The following is a 22,598-nucleotide window of genomic DNA, read 5'->3' on the forward strand; positions in this document are numbered from 1 at the left end:
TGCTGGGTCAATGAGGTGCCACCATATCTGCCTTACTGTCTCATAGCACTGCTGTGCAGCTCCCTCACTGACTCCTGGGGGCAACCCGGCAATCTCTCCCCTTTTGTACCCCACTGCATCCATCTGTAAAGTAAGGAGGTGTAGTGGGGTAAATAGTGTCACCTCCAGAAGATGTGTTCACCAGGAACATTGAAATGTGATGGAATAGATGGAATAAGGGTCTTTGTCGATATAGTTAAGATAAGGCTCTCAGGATGAAATCATTAGCCCCGATAACCTTGAGGCCCCTGAATCTGGTTTAAGGGACGCCCCAAGTCCAGTGAGGATAGTGCTTAGGAGAGAAGGGGAAAAAGCAGAGACAGAAGAGAGGCCATGTGAAGAGCAGAAGCTGGAGTGATGCGTGGACAAGCCACAGGATGCAAAGGGCCACGAAAGCCACTGCAAGCAGGGAGAGAGGCATGCAATGGCTTCTCCCTCAGAGCCTCCAACAGGAACCAACATTGCTGACACCATGATTTTGGATGCCCAGCCTCCAACACTGTGGGAGCATAAATTTCTGTTGTTTTAAGCCACACGGTTTGTGTTAATTTGTTAGGCCACCGCAGAAAATTAACACAGGAGGTTAAACTAAACAGTCTTAAAGGCTCCTTACAAATCCAGTCTATGCCTAAGAAATGGGATCGCAACATCGAACGCCTCAGAACACCATGAATATCGCTGCCTTCATCGCCTCCATTTTGTCTTGATTCCGAGCTTAAAGAAGAGGCTGCCCTTTCAGAAAACTGAACTTCAGCCAATAGAGCTCACGAGAGAAATGGCCGTGGGCTTTGAGATTCGGCCAGGAAGAGAGGAGACTTAAAGGGTCATGATAAGTGACCTTACATAGTTGAAGGCTTCTCATTTGGAAAAGAGATTAACCTTATTTTCGGTCGTTCCAGAGGACTCTTTGGAAGACGAGTCAAATATCAGTTCAATATTGCTTTTCTATCGGGGAGAGGGCTGCAGCCCACGTGGGGCACAGCTCACCCCACCCACCCGACAGCTGTCACGTTGGAATTCGAGGGCCCTCTGCCAGACAGTAGGAGAGGGTCTCAACCCAGTGGGTGGTTGGCCCAGATGATCTAGAGGCCCTTGAACCTGAGTTTCTGAAAGCCCAGCTATCAGATCTCATCAATGTTAATTCAATCTCATGAAATCAGGAGTCTCCAGCAGTTAGGGCCCAGGAATCTGTATTTTTGCAGAGTGACTGTGCCACCTGGGTACAGTGACAGAGGACCACTGACTAGGTGTTCTCCGAGCTGGACACACCCCAAACAAAGCCAGCTATAAGCCCAAGGGCTGACTCTGCAGAGGACCATCCGAGAGACCATCTGCCCACACTCGAGACTACCTCACCTTTCACACCGCGGGGCACAGCCCATTCCTTGAATAAATGTCCATGTCAGTCACAGGTGGATCAGTCTGTCTCTCCTAGTTTCTGAATTTTGATCAAGATGAACAATTAGAGACAGTATCCTACAACAAATGCCCTGTTCTCTTCTTCCCATTTTTTCCAAAACCTACATAGAGAGCTCTTTTCTTACTTCCTTGAATCTACTAGCATTTGTAAATTTCTTGTTTGCCCCTGGTCTTTTTGTCTCTCTTACCAGACTGCAAGCTCCCTGGGAGCAGGAACCATGTCAGTCTTACTCATCTCACAGCCCTAGTCCTTTGCATGGGGTCCTGACACAAAGTGGGTACTTAAATCCATTAGGATTAGGTTTAGCTGCAGGTAACAGAGACCTCAAATTAGCACTGACTTAACCACACAGTGAACACTTCAGAGGTGGACAGTCCAGGCTGTTTGGACGACTCTGCTCCACACAGTCACTGGGGATCCAGGCTCCTCCTCCCCTCTGCTACACCACCACCAGGCGGTCTGTCCTCATGGTCTAAGATGGCTGTCCACGCCGGACCAATATGTACCAGAGGGAAGGGAGAGGAGATGGTTTAGAGCATAGCCATTTCCCTTGACACATCTCAGAAGTAGTACACAACTCTCCCATTTACATCCCATTGGCCAGCCGCTAGTCACATGGTCATACATATATGCAGGGGAGGCTACATTCCATTGGCCAGACCCTAGTCACCTGGTCATACACAGATGCACGAGAAGCTGGGAAGTGTGGTTTCATTCCAGGCAGCCATGCATGCAGCTCAAAGGGATTCCATTTTTAGGAAACACAGGGACAAACGGGCAACCTCTGCAGTGGGACTCACTAATTATTACGTGAGTAAATAAGGGAATCAGAGCCCATTCTGTACCTACACAACTTTCAGGTCACATCTGCCGTTTGTGGGGGGGGCGGGTGTACTGCTATTCGTTGTGATGGATCTCTCTGCTCACGGTGGACGGCAAAACCAAGAACAGGGCTGTCTTCTCTTTCTCTCCCATTACTTGCTTTTGTCCTTGCTTCTCTTTCTGTCCCCACATCACCACGTCCAATGCCTTGCACACAGTCTGTTGGTGCAAACGTCTGATGTTGGTGCTGATGGTGGAGGAAACAGTGACACTTCTCCACGGATTTGTTGAGGGCTCACACAGTCCCCCACACAGTGAGGGACTGAGCTTCTCCACACTCAGCCAGTTTGATTGGCGTAAATTTACATTTCGTTTCTTTTCCTTCAATTTCTCAGGACTCTGCCAGCTTTTTACAGTCTGACTTTCTCAGCCCATTGTCGTCAGGGTAGAACGACATGCATGCTGGGCAAGCACACGGTCTCTGGGTTCAACACCTTTTTCTGCCGTGAGGCCTGGAGCAGTTACCTCACCCTGGGAACTCAGCTTCCTCACCCGCAACCAGGGTTGATAGCCAGTGGGCGCAGAGAGGGAATGCAGGTGAGGCCCTGGGAAGGCTGCCTGGTCCCGGCCTGATGGAGCTCAGCTCCAAGCATGAATGTCAGCTTTTGTTGGGGTGTAATTTTACTGCTTTCTGAAGGCCAAATATGGATCAAGCATGTTACCCTTCATCTATCATAGATTTTGCAAATATTTAATTTCAGTTTTTACGTTACCAGTTATTTAATGTGTTCATTCTTTTTTAAAAATTGAGATATAATTGACATATTTTAGCTTGTCAGTTATAATTTTGTTAAGTATACAAGATATTTATTTATTGTTACATAATCCAATATAGTGATATTTTCCTTTAGAGAAAACCTTAGAAAGGCTTTTCCTACCCTCATATCAGATACACATTCACATACATACATTTCCTTCTAGTTATTTTAGAGTTCATGCATCATTTGTTGGACAAACCATCTTTTTTTCTTTAGTGCATCAAACACTAAATTCAGACATGATCTATTTCTGGACTTTCTCAGACATTCCAGAGATACTGCCTACTAATTGTACACTAGTATCAAACAGTTTAATTATTAGGGTTACATGACATGTTTTAACATATACATTTCAAATTTCTATTCTCCAATTATCGTTTTAAAAACTTGTGGCTTCTCTTTTCAATTTTTCATTCCAGAGGGTGTTGAGGATCGTTTAAAAGTATAAGGTTCCCTCAAAAAACAAAACCCAAAGCAAAGAATTCTGTGCGACACCTACTGAAATTTAATTAAATGTATAAATTAAGAAACTTGGAGGAATTTTATATCTTTACAATAGTTTTCACATCTAAGAATATGATCTGTTTCTCCACTTGTTAAAATTTTATGTCCTTCATAAAATTTCTGTAGTGTTTTTAAGACCTATGTCTTCCTAATTGAATGAATTCCTATTTTATTTTTAAAATATTTTTGTTGTTGTTGCCAATATTATTTTTTCATTGTTTATATTTTCCTGATGCAAGAAAACAGAAGATTTCTACATATTTAATATGTAACATATTAAATTATCCCATTGATTATAACAAATTTGAGATTAGTTTTGGATTTCCTTTAGAAAACTAAATCGTCATCAAATGGTGATTATTTTTCTTTTATTTTTTTACTATTAATACTGCTGTATTTTTCTTGTCTGGTTGAGTTGGCTAAGATTCCAGAACATAGCCATGAATCAGCATGGGCATTTGTGTCCTAGTCCTGACTTTGATAAAATCATCTAATAATTCCCACACATTAAATACGATGTTGTTTGTTGGTATGGTAAGTAGTTTCTTAATCAGTTTAAGAAAGAACTTATCAACATTAAGTAGACTTATTATGGTGATTGATTTACCATATGTGCAAATATTGAATCATTATGTTGTAAGAAGAAAAGGAAAAAATATCCATCTATTTCTAGTTTTCTAAGAACTTCCATATGAATAGTTGTGTCCATTCAAAATGCTGTCAACTGCAAGTAACAGAATATATACAACTAATAATTCCTTAAATAGATCAGAGCTTATTTTCTTGGAGTACTCAGGTGATAAACTCTGTGAGACATTTTTATGTCTTTGTGCAGCTTTCACTCTGACAACAAAATAATATCATTGTTAGAGGTTGTAGTCGCTTTCTTCTTTGATATCGGCAGATGCTTCACCACGACTTTTAGCGTCCAGGATTGTAGGTGAGAAGCCTGATGCTTTTCTAGCTAACATATTACTTTCGATTGAAAAAATATGTTGGATAGTTTTTCCTCATGGAGAAACTAGAGTTGGTAGTTTTTTATTCAACTTTATTTAGGTAAATTTGCATGCAATAAAATGGACCCATTTTAATTGTACATGTCAAGGAGTTTTGACAGATTTATACGTCCATGTAGTCATTAAAATTTCCATTACAATCCCAGTCAACCCCCAACAATGACTGACCTCATTTCTATTTATAGAATGGTTGTTTCTAGAAATTTCATATAAATGGTATACTACGGCATGTCTGCAGAGTTTGTCATCTTTAGCGCAGATTCTATCTTTCTTCATCAGTCGAAGCTGGAAGTCAGTGAGCCGACACTCTGTGGTCTCTAGATTTTCCTCAGCTCAGGGGAGTTTTCTTCTAATATTTAATTACTGCCTTTCGCCCATTTGTTGTTTTTTCCACTGGAACTTCTGCTACTCTCATAGTTGATCTCCTGCCTCTACTTTGCAAGTCTTGTGTTTTCCTTCATGGCATCTGTCGTATCTTTCTGCCTTTGTCTTCGTCTGCTGACATACTTCTCATCCTTCGCTTCCAGGGCCACCGATCAGGTCTGTATCATGACCTCTTTTTCAACCAATCTGCTGGACATTTTAATGTCGAAATCATGTCTTTAAGCTTCTGGAATTCTTTTTAGTGCTGGAATTGGGATGTTCTCACTTGCCCTTATTAATTTTCAATCTAAGTGTTCATCTGTCTGTTCCCACCACTCTGTTTCACTGGTCATATTTTGGGTGGATTCAGTCTGATGTTCTTCTGATTGCTAGAACTTCCCCTCCCCCGCAACACACACACACCCCATCCCTATAGGAGCAGTCCCTTTTTTCCCTTTGCCAGAAATTTGGGGCTCAGGTCTGCGCTGGAATAGCTTTAGTATTCAACAGGTGGAAAAAGCAAAGGAATCTGCCACTGCATGGCTCTCGGCCCCTCCTGATCCCTGGAGGGACTCTGATGTCCTCATGTCCTGGACAGAGAATACACAAGCCATCCATTCCACCACCCCGGCCATTGCTGCATGGACTTCACAGTCCTCTTCCCTGGGTCAGCTGCCCGCAGGTCTGATGCAGCTGCTATTGACCACTTAGCTCACAGGGGAGGTGCGTCCAGCCAGCTGCCCCAGGCCCCAGCAGTCACTGGGCTCTGCAGAGGGACTGAGGGAGGAGGGGTCTCGTTTATACTCGACCCTCTCCACACACCCTCCCATTCTTCCTCTCCACCATTGGGATGATGTGACACACTTTTTTTTTAAATATAAAATGTTATGTGTTTTCTATCTGCTGATCTTTTCTAGATGACCAAAAGCTGGCAATTGTATGCTATTTGCAGATATTTTTTTGAAAAACAAAAAGAATCTGCTTTTCAAGGTAGAGTTGACATTTTAATAAAAGATGAGAGTGTAGCTCCTTTTTTGTTTTGTTTTGTTTTAAGAAAATGATTCTATGGAGATTGTACTTAGAACACTGGTGTTTGGAAATTTTCCCACTGTTGTGTAATCTTGTGGCTTAAAACAATATTTGTCATCTACAAAAATTCTTATATCTGTACACTTTAAACACTTGACAATTTTCTAACCTGTTTGAAAATCTTCCCAATGACTAGATCCCAAGGATCTAGTGAGTTTTACATCGATGAGTTAAAACATTTTAAAACACAACTCCTCCTAATGAACTAACAAGAGGAAAGTGTTAGCTCAGGGAAGATGAACACTGGCTAGACAAAACTTTAACAAAACCGTTGTCTAATTTGTGGATGGGATTGATAATTGAAGGCATGAGTTAGTAAGGACAGACAATTAATGCACTGCCCCCTGGGGTCCACAGACTTTGTAAGCAATTAGAATGAAGTTAGTAAGAGGTCTCTGAAGCACTAGGTGACAGACTATTAAAGCAAGCATAGTGGACCCCACTGCTCACACTAAGAGACGTTTCTCTGTCTGTGTTTGTGCATCAGCACAGCAGTACAGTCGCGTGTGTAGAGAAGAAGCAAATGAACAGACACACATTTGTTGGGCGCGGCTTGACTGCCTGTCAACTCGAACCCGCCCTTGTTGGCCTGGCTTAGTGACACTGGAGCCGGACCTTGTAGAGGCGTCCCTTTGCCAGCTGGCATAGTATTAGGCTTTGTCAGTGGGGGGCCCTGGGGGGAAACTGAGATGCAGCAGAGGAAGAGGCTTCTCCTCCTGGTTCCAGGGTGTCCTTCCCAACGGGGCATGGGACACCCCAGTGAGTTTCAGCGCCACATGTGGTGGCCTCCCAGCAAGCTCTGCTGGCTCTCAGGCGGCAACTTCCAGAGGGTACTTTTGTGGGCATCTCAGCACACCCTCCAGGGTGGCCTTCCAGGAGTTCTGCAGCCCATGTCTTCCTTAGGGCTCTCTCTGCCCCTCCGGAACGCACCCCTCTTGCTAGAGAAGAATGCCTTACGGTCAACTTCTCCTTTTGTGACCACTGCACGGTCGCTGTCTCCTGATCAGTGAGCACTCACAGGCCCAGACAGGTCAAGTCCGGGACTGGGCAGCTTGAGGACGTACATTTGTTTGGTTGGCTGCTGGCTGGTTTTCTTAAGCAGGTTTCCTTCTGTGTCTGACTAAGTAGTTTGGTCAGAAAGGTGTTGGGCTCTCTCACTGGGGCTGCCTTTCAACTGGCCTTCAGACCAGGAGGATACTCATTTGTTTCTGACGGTGACTTCTGCCCAGCCTTGCCTATTTCTTCCCCAGGACTCTTGCAAATTTAGCAGGAAGCGTGGACACCGGAAAGCAGGTGCAGCAACAGCCACGTTCTGGCCTGCGGGTACTTTCAAAGGGACCCGGGAGGGCAGATGTGGGCAGGAGCTGGGCTTGGGAGGAACGGACAGGGCAGGGGCAGGAAAGGTTCACGAGCAGAGCTCTGCACACTGGCGCCGGGGCAGCCAGGCCCGGGGCAAAGGGACAGGCTGCTCACCAATCCTCGCCCCCAACAGCCCCTTACGCCAGGCCTCTGACAGCCAGGCACAGGTCCTCCACACAGTGAGCCACAAACGCCCTGCACGGGCCACACTGGGTCACCTGTAACTGCCGTGGGGCTCACAGCTGGGCTTGTTCAGGGCCAGTCTCTCCCTCCCAATTGTGGAACAGTTACTGCTGGCCAACGGACAATGGGTGAGCTGGGTTTTGCTGGGTACTGCACGTGCTGATGGGTCCTGATGGCCGCTGAGGAGGGCCACTGGATACTGCTGGCAGCCATTTTTTTTGGCCCACAAGGTGATTTAAAAGGCCACGTGCCTTTCAGAGCATCAAGCTTGGTCCCAACAGAAGCAGTTTCTTCCATGTTGTCTGGGACCTAGTCCTCTGCAGGCCTCTGAGCTGTCAGTCCCTGGCATGTCCTCAGTGCACCTGAGTGATGAACAAACGTGTCTGGACTGCTTTTTCTGCACTGTTGTGAAAGTGAAATGGTGTGTAGGCAGAGAGGCCTAACCATGGAAGCTCTAGAACGTTCAAGCGCCTGCGCCTGGCAGTGTCCTCTTGGCCTTTCACCAGCCCGGTGGCACCTACAGTATTCACTCCAGTTATAGTCTCACCCACTTAGTGAGCACCCCATTCCAAGCTTTCCGTGGCATGGAAAGCTGCAATGTCAACGTCCCCAAAAATGAGAAACTGGAAACAACTTGAATTTTTAGTGCTAAAGGGATGGTTATACAAATTATGGTCTAGCTGTACAAAGAAATATTTTGCAGTCCTTAAAAATAATCAATGTATTTACTAGAACCACAGAAAAAGTACCATGGAATAGGTTCAGCGCAAACATATGACACCTAGTTGTCACAGGTGACACACATCAGAGGGTCAGTAGCACCGGCTGCAGAGGCCGCCGGCTGGCCAGGTGGGGCCCCCACTCCACGGCATCCCAGGTGAGAGAGTGCAGCTGTGTTTAGATGGTGAGACGCTAAGTCAATCTTATTTTTAATTTCCTTCTTTAATGTCTTAAATCGACTTAGTGCCAAATGAGTAAGATTTCTGTTTCGTGACAGGAGGAGGTTAAGTGCTGATGACTCGGATGGGAGCCGCTTCTGACTCTGCAGCAGAATTGCTCTTTGGGCAGTTGCCCCCCAAAAGTCCAACTGCTTACGGCACCATCCCGAGGGTTTGGAGAGCACCTGAGTGTGCCCACTCAGCACGAGGGGGGCCTGCTGGCTTATAAGATGGGCCCACTGGTTCGCTCCCTGGGGACAAGCCCCACAGTGACCTGGGAGGGCTAGAACATCCACGCCTTGGGACCAGCTAGGGGCCCAAGAAACATGGACTGAAACTCCCAGGCCACCAGGTTGGAGCTGCCTGCCCGCTCCAACCTGGTGGCCTGGGAGTTTTTAGCCCGTGTTCCTTGGGCCCCTAGCTGGTCCGTTGGACAACCTCAGGGAGGACCACATGAGTGGGGCAGGGCAAGTGGCCACGGCCGCCAGTCCCGTTGCTCTTAGCAGCTTGTGCACGTGGGTCTTGTGATCAAGGCTCCTTCTCATGGAAAGGTTCCACCGCTGGCGGAAATGATTTTCGGCACCTGCTGGTGTGGAGGGGAAAGCACTGGGCATGGAGCCCACAGACCCGAGCTCCAGCCTGGCAGTGTGACCGTGGGCTGGCTACTGCCCCCTGGAGCCTATGCTTCTTCATGGCAGAGGGAAATGGTGCGGAGTGCGGTATTCACGTGTGGGGACACGTAACCAGAGACCGAGGTGAGGGAGGGAGAATCTAGGGACCCCCTCATGTTAATAACAGTTTAAGATGACAGTTAAGCAATTCGGCGTGGGGGCAGCTGGGAAACGTTGACAAGCTGGTATCCACAAGCAGAGGGAACTAGCCCTGTGCTGTGTCTGCTGCCAAGGGCAAACTGGTGGGGGGTCCCAGAGAGAACCCGCTTGTGTGAAACCAACTGGCAGCCAGCACTGTTAGTGGATCGGTCTGGGGCGTGAAGACAGAGATTCCAGCAGGCAACAGGGGCCATCTACACGGATTTCAACTTCATGCCCTCCATCCTGTGAGGGTGAGAAGCCCCCAAGCCCTGTCCTCTGCCTCCTGCAGTTGTGTTACCATGGTAACCTTGGAAGGCAAGCTGGAGGGAAAGGTCACTCAGGAGCTGGGGCTGTGGAGGCAGGGGCCGTCTGGTCCCATCTGGGCACAGCACCTGTGAGCATCAGTGATGTCCCGTCCCTTCCTTAGAGGAAGACAAACAGTGAGCGAGCTGCGTCCTGGGAGGGGCGCTCTCTAGGCCAGTGGGGAAGGTGGGGCAGGGTCCTCCATTTAGTGCTCTGTGCCCGCTGGGCTGGCTAGGTGGGTGGGAAAACTGGTCTCCCGAGAGAGGCCTGTGCTCAGCCTCCCCGGCCCGGCACGCAGCTACGGCACACTCACAGGTGGACAGGGTTTTAAAGTTCACGGGAAGTGTCCCTTCACCCAGTTCCTTCCCATGGACACCATCCCTCCGGGGGTGTGGCCTGGGGCCTAGAGCACCCTAAGCACTTGCTCGCTCCCCCACACGTGGTCTCCCATGCCCTCCCTCACTCCTCCCCACCCTCTCTCTCCAAGGAGGAAATTTGGCCCTGCTCTTGATTGTTGCTTTTTCGCAAGGATGTCAGAAATCTGGCTGGAGGTCCCGGCAGCCCCCGCAGCCCCGGCCCCTGCCTACGCCAGCATTCCATCACATCCCAAACATCTGGCTCCATCCGCGAGGCTGCGTGCGGGCTGTGGGCGGGTGATCTCTGAATCCAGGCACCAGCACCTGCGAGACCTAAGGCCTAGGCTGAGCTGGACCCCAGCCCCAGTGTGTGCCTGAGCCCGAGGCTTGGCCATGGGAGACGTCCTGCCCCCCAGCCACCCATCCCCTTCACCCATCAGCTTGCAAGACTCCAACCAATCAGACAGCGGCTCTTATCTGCAGAGTGACTGCAGAGGCCCTGGAATGGGCCAGGCGGTGAGTAATGGCTTGGCCTGCTGCCTCCAAGCTTGATGCTCCCCAGTACTGACCCTGTAAACACGCAGGGGAAGCCTTTTCAAACCCGTAAAGCAGTCCCTTTGCAGGAGAACCCTGCCTTGGCAGGCCAGCTTCAAGTCCCAGGAGCAAAGAGTGAGGCAGTGGGGCCCTGCTGAAGCCCTGGGTAAGACCAGCCCGTGCAGTCACCTGTGCCCCGCTGGACAGCCCCGAGCATTCTGGAAGGGGCAGGGGGGCTGGGCCTCAGGGCCTCCGCCAGCTCCTGCCTGCCCATCAAGGGCGACCAGTCTGCCCGGCACCCAGACCCACAGGGACCACACCCATGGCCACTGAGCTGGCACTAGGAGCTGACTGGGCACTTCAGGACCCTGGCTTTTGCGATTGTCACCCAATCCCTTCAGGGGAAGCACCAGCTTCCCTGAGGATGAGCAAATCACCCTGCAGGAAAGGCCAGAGGCCACACTCCAACCCAGACCCATGTCCGCCCCCACGCCCCATGGGGAAGGGCTCAGGAGTGCCCCAGGTGTGTCTCCAAGTCCATCAAGGCGTTTGCTGGGTCCTCCTTCTCCTAAGGGCACCCCCAGTCCACACTGAGGAGAAATAAAGACCCAAAGAAACCGCTGACAGAGGCTCCCCTCCCCTCCGTGCCCTCAGCCAGGGTTTTCGCGCCAAACAGGATACGGGCAAGGGAGGGAGATGAAGGGAGGCAGGTGGGGGAGGCGACCAGGCTCTGTCCCTGGGCACAGAGCTGTCCTCCAGGGGGTCCCCACACAGGCCCCTCCCTGTAGACAATCCACCTCCCTAGATGAGGGTGGGGGGAAAGTTCACCCCTGCCCAAGGGACCTGAGCAGCCTTTTGGGGACAGCTTCACTCTCCCAGCCCTGGGGGCTTTGAGGCAAACAGGCTTCTGCAGAGAAAGTCACAACTGCACACACATGCACAGGCAGTCACATACGTGCGCACACACACAGTCCCGTGCGCACACATGCATACACATGCACTGTCACACATGTGCACACACCCCACGTGTGCACACGTGTGCACACAAGCACACTCTTCAGAACGTTGCCATTCCCAGAAAACAAATCTTTTTGTCAAAGCCCCCACACCCACCCTGTCCTCCCCACCTTCCTGCCTCCTTCCCACGCTGATTTATCGCCCTCAAGACGGTTCCCCGCGGAGCGTGAAGAAGCCCAGACTCCCCGCATTTCCTCATGGATTTCACTTCCTTGCCAGAAAAGTTCAAGGTTGGGTCAGATGCGTCCCCTTTCCATTCTGAGCTGAGTTTTCTCAGCCCCCTGCCCAGCGGGGTCCACAGTGTCCCTCTAGGGGAGGCAGACCCTTCAATGAGGGTGTCCCAGAGCCTAGGGCAGACAATGGGCACACCTTGCCAGGTGACAGTGCCACGTCCCCTGCCTATCCTGCAGCAGCGTCCCATTTCCTGGGCATGGCACACTGGGCAGGCGCTGTGCACATGGGGCAGGGAAGGGGGGACCATCAGTGAGTCAGTCAGCAAACACTTCTGGAGCCCCTTCTGTGTCAGCCCAGGCTGGACACTGGGCACGCAGATGGACAGGCCAGCGAGGCCCTGACCTCCTGGGGCATGTGACCACCCATGCCCACCTCTGCTTGCCTTTCTCCAAGGGGCAGCTGCCCTGCGCTCTGTTCTCCCTGCACCTGGCTGCCCCTTGGGCTGGCAGTGTCCTGAAGGCAGTGTCCTGCCACCTCTTCACAGCTGTCTGCGGACCCTGCTACACTCTGGCACCCAGGAGGCCTCAGCGAGCACTGCTGTCCCAATGGAAAACCCTGTCCAAGGAAAGTCCTCAGAGCTTGAATCTGAGAGCCACCTGGTGACAGAGACAACTGCCATCTGTCACGGGTTGGTTGGATTTCACATATGGACTTGGTCAGGCCCTGTTTAGGTCCAGACTTAGCTCTGCCACAACTCAGTTTAACACTGGTTATTGGTTTTTAACGAATGACCATTTGTCTTATTAAAATATGTACTTATTTCTGATAATTCAAGAAGCACAATTAGATAAGCAACACTGCAACACTCAAGTACACTTACAGACTCGCCAAGCAGAGGTGGGTACTGGTATCATTCTGAGGGTGAGGCCTGCGGACCTGTCAACACAGAAGTCACTGGCTGTCTTTCCAGTCCCTCAAATCGTATCTCTTGGAAGAAACTGACCTTTTGTTGGTATTTAACCGGCTTCATTTTCTTCTCTATTAGAAACAAGGAGTCAAGAGCATCCTTGTAAGAGGGTTGCAAACACGTCCTCAGTTCTTTTCCTGAGTAATATTCTAGGTAGTGAGTCTCTGCGCCTCTTGTCTCTTTTCTGCAGGGTCAGACCTGGAGGTGGGTGACATCACAATGTCCTCAATGGCTCAGAGAGCTGCGTCCCCCAGTGCAGGCCTCAGAACCAAGGCCCGGGGAGCGCACACCCAGGGGGACACCCACGTCCCCAGGAGCAGAGAGAGGACATCCCTTTGAGAAGGCGGCTGAGTTCACGAGTCCCCCTGCCCTTCCTCCCCAAACCCCATGGAAATGACGGAAGAGCAACTGAAATAAGAACCAGCCCACGGCTAGGCTGGAAAAATCTCCCCATTCTAGGGATTACGAGAAATTTCTAGAAACAAGAATAGATGGGATCAGTTTGGAGAATTGGTCAAGCTGACCGTGGAAGACAGCTTCTCTGTGAGACCCAGGAAAGCCCACATTCCCAGGAGGCCACAGCCCCAGACAGGAGGTGCAGGCTGGGCCTGGCCACCAGCACCTGCTGTCAAGACATGGGACAGAACATGGCGCTGAGGGCGGCGGCAGGTGGGGACCCATGTGCACTCCCCACAGGCCTGAAACTGAGAGTGGGGAGCATGCGCCCCAGGCCTGAGTGACTCCACACAGAAAGGGGAGCTGGCCCCCCTGGGGCTGCCTCCAGGCCACCCCTTTCTGCCTCCATCCAGAGCCCAGCCCCTTCCCACCCTCATCCAGCTTTGCAGTTTAGACCTGCGCTTTCTCTGCACCGACAACTGTATTTTCACAAGGTGGCGAAACCCCCGAGAACTGCTCGTGGTACAAAGACGTGCAGAAAACAACGGGCTGCGAGGATGTGTGGGTGTCCAGGAGCAGGCGGGGCTCGCTCCCTGGCCAAGTGACTCCCTCACGGTAGTGTGGGACCACCCAGGAGCCGGTCTCTGTCACGGGGGTGACAGCTCCCACCTGCCTGTGGGAGGGCGTGTGCGGGCTGAGCTCGGAAAAAAGGGTCCTCCCTCTACGCCCCCGATTCCAGGCACTGGCCTATGGTTTGGGGTTTGCTCCTGCTGCCCATTTGTTTCCTCTCTCCTAAAAATATTCTGAATACAAATGTTCCTACACCTTTGTGTGTGCATCACAAACATGAAAAGCTGTCAAACGTGGGAAGGAAACGTGTCTGAAATCCTTCCTTTTGGAGTTCAGGTCTGACTTCTCCATCGCAGACTCTGCCTGACGCAGTTACAGGTGGGACGTGAGTGCAGCCCAGTCAGTCTCCTGTGTCGTGGCAGACGAGGTCCCCATGCAGTGACCAGGGTGCCCAGTGTCCATAGGGGAGGCCAGGGGGTCGGTGAGACTCAATACCACATCCATTTGCAGCCAGCTGGCCGGCTCATCAGAGTGACCATGGGCCCCGGCCAGCAGATGGTGCTATGGGGAGCCAGCCATCGCCCCACTGCGGCTACCACTGCACAAGCCGTCTGCCCTGCCGTCTGCCGTGACGTAGAACAAAGCTGAGAGTAAGCTGCAAATACGTCTGTCATTTTTGACTTGACCATGACATTTCTATTGCATTTCACGAATGTATTAGCCCACGTGGATCAGACAATCTCAAACGTTGGTTTGAGATTGCATGCATCTGAAACACTTTAAATAATAACAAAATCAACCCTCAAGTCCATTCAGAAACTTTTGTGAATCGCTCCCTGTTTGTGCAACGCTGTGCCGTGGTCCTGTGGGGTACAAGAGAATTACAAAAGACCATCCTTTCCCCAGAGTAGTCAGTCTTGTTTCCAAGTAATTTCTTTCCTTTCTCTGTCCCTTATTTTAAACCCAAAACCTAAGGACAATGATCTAAGGCCCCAAGGCCTCCATGGTCATCCTGGAGGCTCCTAAGGAAATGTGGCAAAAGCTAGTTTCCCTCTTTGCTCTGACTGCTGGGAAGCTCAAAGCCTAAGCTGCAGTCCACCTCTCGCAATGGTACAGGACCACATAGTGAGCATGTTGGACTCCGTTTGACTCTGGTCTTCACCCTGATTTCCTTTCCCCCCCATCACCCCAATGTCACTCGTAGTGTCTATCCTGTTAGATGGCGGTGCCAGTCAAGCCTGGGGCGGGAAGTGGGGACACTGCTCACGCCCCATGGCTGCCTCGGCTCCCTCGCCTCGTGCATGAGGGTGGAGGCTCCCTGACATTGAGTTCAATTCAGGGGCCAGAGTGCTCAGTGTTTGTAAACACCCCTCAGACAGAAGATCATGGATCAGCGGTGCCGGCAACAGGTAAGGGCAGGGGCAGGGCAGGCATCCCGCCCGCTCTCAGCTGCAGGCCCTCTGACCACGAGGAGTCTGACTCCTCGTGCTCCTGTCCAGGCAGCGCCCCTTGTCTGCCATGGACCAATCCAGAACGGGAGTGTGTCCATGCTGTCTCCCCGGAAACCCAAGCCCCATCTGGGCTGCCCTGCAAGCCCATCTGTGTACCTCAGTGCACGGAACATCTCCCACGTTCCGTGCACTGAGGTGGGGCTTGAGGTCTCGTATCCCAGGGGAGGGGACCCTTCACCAATGCAGCGCCTGACTCCTTCCCCCAGAATCCACGCTGGAAGGCCCTGGGCCACGGGACGGCGCTCAGAGGCTTTGGCCCTTGGCGGTGATCAGAGCACCGGTCACCTGGTTTCTGGGTCCCCGGGTCGTGCCGCAGGCTTACCTGGTGACCGGTGGGGACTCAGGCTGCCCAGCACATTCACAAGGTCGCCTGCAGTTTAAATCCCTCCCTCTTCAGGCCTTGCTGCCCACAGGACGTCCTCTGAGTGAACACGTGTGACGGGGCCAGAGCAGAGTGACGGGCCTTCCCACCGTCCCGCCTGCCCAGGCAGCGTGGCTGCAGCGCGAGCCACACAGGCCACTCCCGGGGGCACAGAATCCGAGGTCAGAACACGTCGGTTTGTGCTGCTCGCTTGTGTCCGGTTTCCGAGCATCGGCGTTTTGCGTGGTGTCTGAAAGCTGATTTTCGCTCCCCGACCAGAGCTTTGCAAAGGCCTGCGGATTTCTGGGTCTTCCCGGCCCCGCGTGCGCGCGGGTGCGGGTCCCGCTCAGCTGCTGCCGCCCCGCGAGCGCGGCGGGGCCACCATGTGAGAGGACACGCGTCCATCACCCGCTAACAGAAGTCGCCGCTGGTCGCGTCTTACGCGTCGCGTCTAATGTCCACACTCCAAGTCACCGCAGACAAAGGGAGCAAGTTTCGCAGCAGGAAACGGCGCGGTTTCCCCAGAAACTCAGCGGCCTCTTCCCCGCACAGCGCGGCGACTCACGGCGACAACCCGAGTCCAGAGCAACTGTGCGGAGTCGGGGCTTCACCCGGACAGGACCTGTCGCTGTCGCGGCGCAGACACGGCAGCGCTGCGAGGCTGTCGCCAACCGGAAGTCACCGGCAGCTGCGAAACGCAGCCGGGCAGCCGGTCTGACTTCGAGGCGCATCCTCAGCGCAGCACGAAGGTGTTAACTGGACAAGAAATAATCTTTTCACTAGTTCACCACAAAGTTTATCTGGGGGCAAAAATCCCACAAAACCACCAGGACAGCGTGGAAAAACCAGCGTCCAGCCGCCGGCCTGCGACGGAGAACGAGCGCTCAAGACGCCTCCTTTATATACGTGCCCCACCCCCACTGGAAATTGGAACCATAGAGTTTAACAGGAAGTCGGGACTAGAGAGTAACAGGAAGCCCCGCTCCGGCCATGGACCTCCCAGCTCCCTGGGCAGTTTCCTTAAAGTGCCAGTTCGCTTTTCTCAAAGGTTTCTTGGTTCCCTGCTTTGGTCCCGCCCAGCTCCCCGATGCAGGACCCAGGCCTCCCAGCCAGGCCGCCTGGCAGCACCTGGGGGTCGAGGGCCCTCGCCTAGGGGTGTCCTGGCCATGGCCGGGTGCGTTGCAGGCTCTTGCCGCCCTGTTTGTTGTCTCTCTGACTTTGCATCATCACAGATGAGAAAACAGACAGGAGGGTTCGGTTAACCAGCCCCACCCGGAAACCTGCCGGTCCTGCCCCCCAACCCCGGTCCTAACAGCTGACTCTGCACCAGTGGGATCCTCAGGGGTGTCCAGGCTCCTGGGGGACGGGGGGGAGGCGACCCAGCCGCTCTGCGCTGCTTCCTGTGCTTTTTATAAAAGAGAAAAACATCTCCACCGCCATCTGTTTTCTTTTTCAGATAAAATCTATTTTAGGACAGAAGTATGTGCCCCACGTCACCACACTTGCCTCCCCAGCGTTTGGAAGTGGCCGCCTCCGTGTGTGGCTGCAGCTGCGGCCTCGTCCCGCACCCAGGGCTGGGCAGGCGTCAGGCCCGGGACGCCTGTGTGACCCCGCAGGTGGCCCCGCATGTGACCCCGCAGGTGGCCTCCCGCCCAGGGCCCCCACCCGTCACCCCACAGGCTCCGGGAAGCCCTGCACTCCCGGGCCTCACCTGACCGTGGGGTTCGCGGGCAGTTGGGAGGCCCCTGGGGCTCCAAGCAGGACTCGAGAACCGGGAGGTACCACGTCCTGCCTGGCTGTGCCCAGCGCTGCTGCACAGTGGGGGACGGTCTCCAGGGAAACAGTCCGTTTGGACGGAAACGTCGTGACTGGTCTTAGCGGCTTCTCAACAAGACCAGCGGAGTCCCTGGGCTCCCAAGCCTGAGGTCTGGGGCCCTCTGGTTTGTGATTCTCAGAAAGAGGCCAGGTGGAAACCGCGAAGAACCTCAGGCTGCTCTTGGCTCCGACTGAGATGGCTGCTCATCCTGGACGAGTTAGCGAACAGCTGTTTGCCCAGCCAGGGCGCCCTTCATGTGTCCTCGGGGGTGTCCTGCCCCCTCAATGCCCCCCATACCCATCGCCACAGCCTCCAAGTGTCATCGCACAGCGAGCCTTCGTCAGCACAGCCCGGCCTCAGGCACGGCCTAATCTGCAGCTTTGCTGAGCTGAGTGGCTTAAAGCAAACGTTAACGCTGGAGATGGGAGGAGAAAACACACAGCGAAATACACACTAGAAGGAAACCATCCCTCCAGCCCATCTCGAGCAGAGAAGACACACGTCTGTGCAGTCAGCATAGTAAGTGCTTTGCTGGGGGTCATCCCCAGAAGCCACAGGACCAACGGTCCCGGAAGCAGGACCCAAGTCCCAGGAACCTGAGCACAAGCCTTCGGCCGGCCAGCCTCTATTCGTCCCTGCCCCTCCTCAGGGCCCAGCACAGCTGGACGGGAGCCTCGGGGACAGCTCGAATCCAATCCAAGGTGGTGTGTTTTGGAATACTGGCAAGAGTTTAAGGACACGAGGAAAGAGAAAAAATAAATAACAGGGTTTACAACAGCAAAGAAGAGAAAAAAGGAAGAGCTGGTCCGAGCTGCCCAGAATAGACGTCTTTCTCTTAGGACAGCTCTGAGGACAGACCTTGGACCCCTCACCCTGCAGCCCCAGAAGAATGAGTTGCACAAACACTGAGCAATCTGTCCCGGGATGGAGCAGGGGTCTCCGAGGAAGGCCTCGGAACGTCCAGGGTGAACCCCCAGGGTGAGACGAGAACGTTCTCCCAGAGCGGAGGACACCAACACAGCTCTGGACCCATCTCCAGGCCTCCATGTCTGAGACGTGTCACCATCCATCATGTCAACACCTCATGGGGTCGAAGTCTGCGCTGCAAATTCAGCATTTTTCAGTTTCTCAGACTTGCATACACACACAGCTACGCGTGCACAGCTCCCTGCTCCTCGCCACCTCTGATGAGAACCTGCCGGGCGGGGGTGGTTGGCACAGCAGTCCCTGCAGGTGGCCCCACGGGCACGGGATGGGGATACCAGAAAGCCAGGCCACCAAGCCCTTCCCCCGTCACCCCAGAAGAGTTTTTATTTTCTAGGATGACACAATCCGAACCAGATGTTTCTCCAGACAGGGGAAGGGCCAAGGCACGCCCTGCTCACAGCACCACCGAGCGTCCCCAGGCCGTTGCTGTTGTCTGGAGTGGGCGGGGGCGGGGCTCCGTGCCACCTGCATTGCCAGGCACACAGCTGCCCTTGGCCTGACCCAGGGACACAGATGCCTGGGCGGCCACGGGCTTGAATCCAGCAGGGCCAGCAGCTCCACCCTCAGGCTTCTCCTGGCTTCCTGGCTCTGCTCCTTCACTCTCTGTCCCCACTTGTCACCTCGACCTGCCAGGGTCCCCAGTAGCCTCCCAGGGCCACACCAGCCTCATGATCTCTCAGCTCAGCTTTCCCAGCGGCTGAGTCAGCCCCAGTCTTCCATTGCCAAGTCCACAATCCAGCTCATCACCGCGAGCCAGGCTCTGGGGTCATAGGGTCAGAGGTCTGGCCAGCACATCAGAAGGCCCTCCTGAGGACAGGGGACCACTGTGGTCCAGAAAGGACGGCCCATGGCACAGCACCCGCAGCAGTTTCCCTGGGACTGTGACAAGAGAAAGACCCTGGAGGCAGCGAGTCAGCCTCTCAGCTCAGCTCATGTCCCTTTGCTCAGCACCTGTCTCCAGCTTCGCTCCAGCCACAGCGCTGCCTGCTGGCACCTGGAGCCCTCGCGCCCATGTCCTCCACCCAACATACTCAAGCCGTCGCTTCCTTGGGGAATCATGGCCGTGTACCTGCTCTGTGCCCACCAAGTGGAACACACCATCCTCAAGGAAGCTGCTTTCCAGGAGAAGGGACACGTAGCTGCAGAGGACAGGTGCCTGTGAGTGTGGGAGGCCTTGCCTGGAGCAGCACTGCCCCACAGCCACTCCCGTGTGGCAGGGCGAGTATCCCATCTCCTCTCGGCCCAGTCTGGCAGCCACTAGCCACCTGAGGCCGTGGAGACTTGAAAGATGGCTAGTGTGAGGGAGGTGCTGTGTCTTTCATTTGGTTCCACTTTAGTTAATTTGGATTTAATTGAAACAGCCCCATGCTGCCAGGGGCAACTGTATGGGACAAAGCAGGCCCTGCAGGACCCACAGAAAACTCCACAAAGAGGTAAGAATGAAGACTTTTTTAACACAGGATTTTAAAAAATGTGACCAGCTGGCACACACAGGGACCATTACCGACGAACGTCAGTGGTGTTCTAAGCTGTCCATGCTGGGTCAGTGGCGTCCACAATGACCAGGTGTGACCCCACACCAACAGGAATGGGACTTCATCAGTGCGAGGGGACATTTGGTGCAATAGGCACTGTGTCACCGCCAGCCGGTGACTGAAGAATTGAACCAAACCAGCCCCAAGGAAGCCAGACACACCTAGAATTCCAGAACATGGGTGGAAACATCAAACCCCGAGGTTACGAGGGCCGTGAGCCCCGGGGTGACCCTCTTCCCGGAAGTCACGGAGAACAGAGCTGAGAGCTGCACTCCTCGCCCTGGCCAGGCTGCCGGTGGGGTGAAAGGTGACGTCACAGGGCTGGGACCAGGCTGCCTGGCGCCGACGCAGCGTTTCGTGCAGCGGGGCACTTATTTAATACATGAACACTTTGTTGACGGTTCCTGGAAGTCATTTTTCCCAAGGAAGATGACATTATCTTTCAATAAACGCACCGCCTTTCCCCACATCCTGGGGTGCGCCACCGCACGGAGGTTAAGGTCCACACCAGGTGGCTGCACCCGGGCTCAGGAGGCTGTGCCAAGTGCCGGCGTCACTGCAGCTGTGTGGCTTCCAGAGGCTCACCTGTGAAATGGGGATGGTGGCAATGGTGCAGAGAAACCGCCTGCAGGGTCAGCGGTGGGCCTGGCTGGGTGCATGTTTGAACAGCGTCTGCAAGCTGCCCGTGGCCAGCTGTCCGCGAGCCAACGTCACTAGTCTCCATGCTGGAGCAACCTGGGCTGACAGCAATGGTGGGGGGATAGCACCCATGCACAGATGACAGTGGATGCGTCACCATCTGTAGAAGCTCATGGTGGGCTGGCTCCATCACCTCCACCAGGAAAAGCTGAAAAGCTACATGGCACCTGGCAGCTGGGTTTTGGGGTGCAAACCCCTGGGAATGAGGGAGGCTGCAGAGAGCAGGGCTGTGCTACCCGCACCTGACACTGGAAGCATCAGGCCCTCGGCTTCGAGTTCCCCAGCTTCCTGCAGCCCGTGTCACTCCAGGATGGTCTCAGAGCAGGGGGCATGAGGTCAGCGTGGTACCTGAGACTCCAGCCAGCCCTTCCAACAGCCGGGGCACCTCATTCCTGGTATGGCCCTCTGCCTCCCTAAAGCACCTGAGTGGTTTTGCTTTCCTGCCTTGGACTCTGATGGGCTCCTCAGTAAACTGGAACCCGCTTCACCATGAGAAGTGAGGCTGGACCTGCTAATTAACCTGCTGAGACGTGCACTCGGCCTCCCCTACGATGGAGCCTCCAGAATGCCACACGGCGCTTTCGTTCAGTTCTGTTTTGTAACACAGTTTATTTATTGAGATATAATTGATATGTACCATAGAATTTACCCACTGTGAGTGTATAATTCAGTGATTTTCAGTAAACTTGCAACCATCACCACAGTCCAATTTTAGAAACATTTTCAAACATCTCCTTGGCACCTTGGTTGAAAATCAAGCATTTCTTTTTTATTTTTATTCCACTGATCTATACATCTGTCCTATATCAATAGCATGCAGCCACGAGTACTGTAGCTTTAGAGAAAAATTTTATATCTGGTCATATAAATGCTACAATTTTGTTTTTCTTTTTCAGAATTGTTTTGGATATTCTGAGTGCTTTGCATTTCCAAGTAAATTTTACGGTCAGTTTGCCAATTTCTACCACCAACACCACTACCCCAAAAAAATCCTGCTGAGATCTGTATAGGATTTTATTGACTCTATAAATCAATCTATGGAGAATTACAATCTTGAGGTTATTGACTCTTCTAACCCATAAACAAGGAATATTTCTCCAATTACCTAGCTCTTTTTGACTCTCTCAGCAATGTGTTAGTTTTCAGTGTAAAAGTTTCGCATTTCCTTTGTTGGATTTATTCCTTAGTGTTCTTACTCTTTCTTGATGCAATGGTGACTGGTGTTGTTTTCTTCGTTCTATTTTCTGATTGTTTGTTGCTAGTTTGTAGAAACACAAATGATTTTTGTATGTTCATCTTGTATCCAGTAACCTTGCTGAACTCATTTGTTAAATTTATTAAATTTTGTGCATCGTTAGGATTTTTCTGTCATGTCATATTGAATAAAAAGTTTTACTCCTTCCTTTCCATCTAGATGCTTTTAATTTTTTTCTAGTCTTATTTCATTCGCTAGAACCTCTAGCAAACATTAAGTAAACACAAAGAGGGTGCACATCTTTGCCTTTCCCCAAATCCTATGGGGAAAGCACTCAGTATATTTGCTGTAGGATTTTTTAGTGCCCTTTATGGGAATGAAGAAGTTCCCTCCTAGTCCTAGTTTTTGAGAATTTCTACCATGAATGGGTATTGCATTTTGACAAAGTGTATATTGAGATGACCACGCATTTCCTCCCTTCATTCTATTAATGTGATATATTACTCTCTTGGAAAAACTCACTGTTATCTTTTACACACTCAAACAGAATACGTCTGTGACCAGATGTGTATGTCTTCCACACATTAAGCAATTCTGTGATACCAGTTGGGTGTCCTGCAATTTCATTCCATTTTGACACTAACTGAAGGTAGCACAGACCCCACAGGTGAAGGGCTCAGCCCCACAAACTGACCCCCTTCCACTCAATAGGCTAATGGTAAGTCCAGATTGTCACCTATGCTTCTGACCTACTTACTATAAATTGGGGTTCCCACGACCCCCTCCTCAGGTTCAATAATTTGTTCTAACAGCT

This window comes from Rhinolophus sinicus, linkage group LG01, assembly GCF_036562045.2.
Source record: "Rhinolophus sinicus isolate RSC01 linkage group LG01, ASM3656204v1, whole genome shotgun sequence".
NCBI lineage: Eukaryota > Metazoa > Chordata > Mammalia > Chiroptera > Rhinolophidae > Rhinolophus > Rhinolophus sinicus.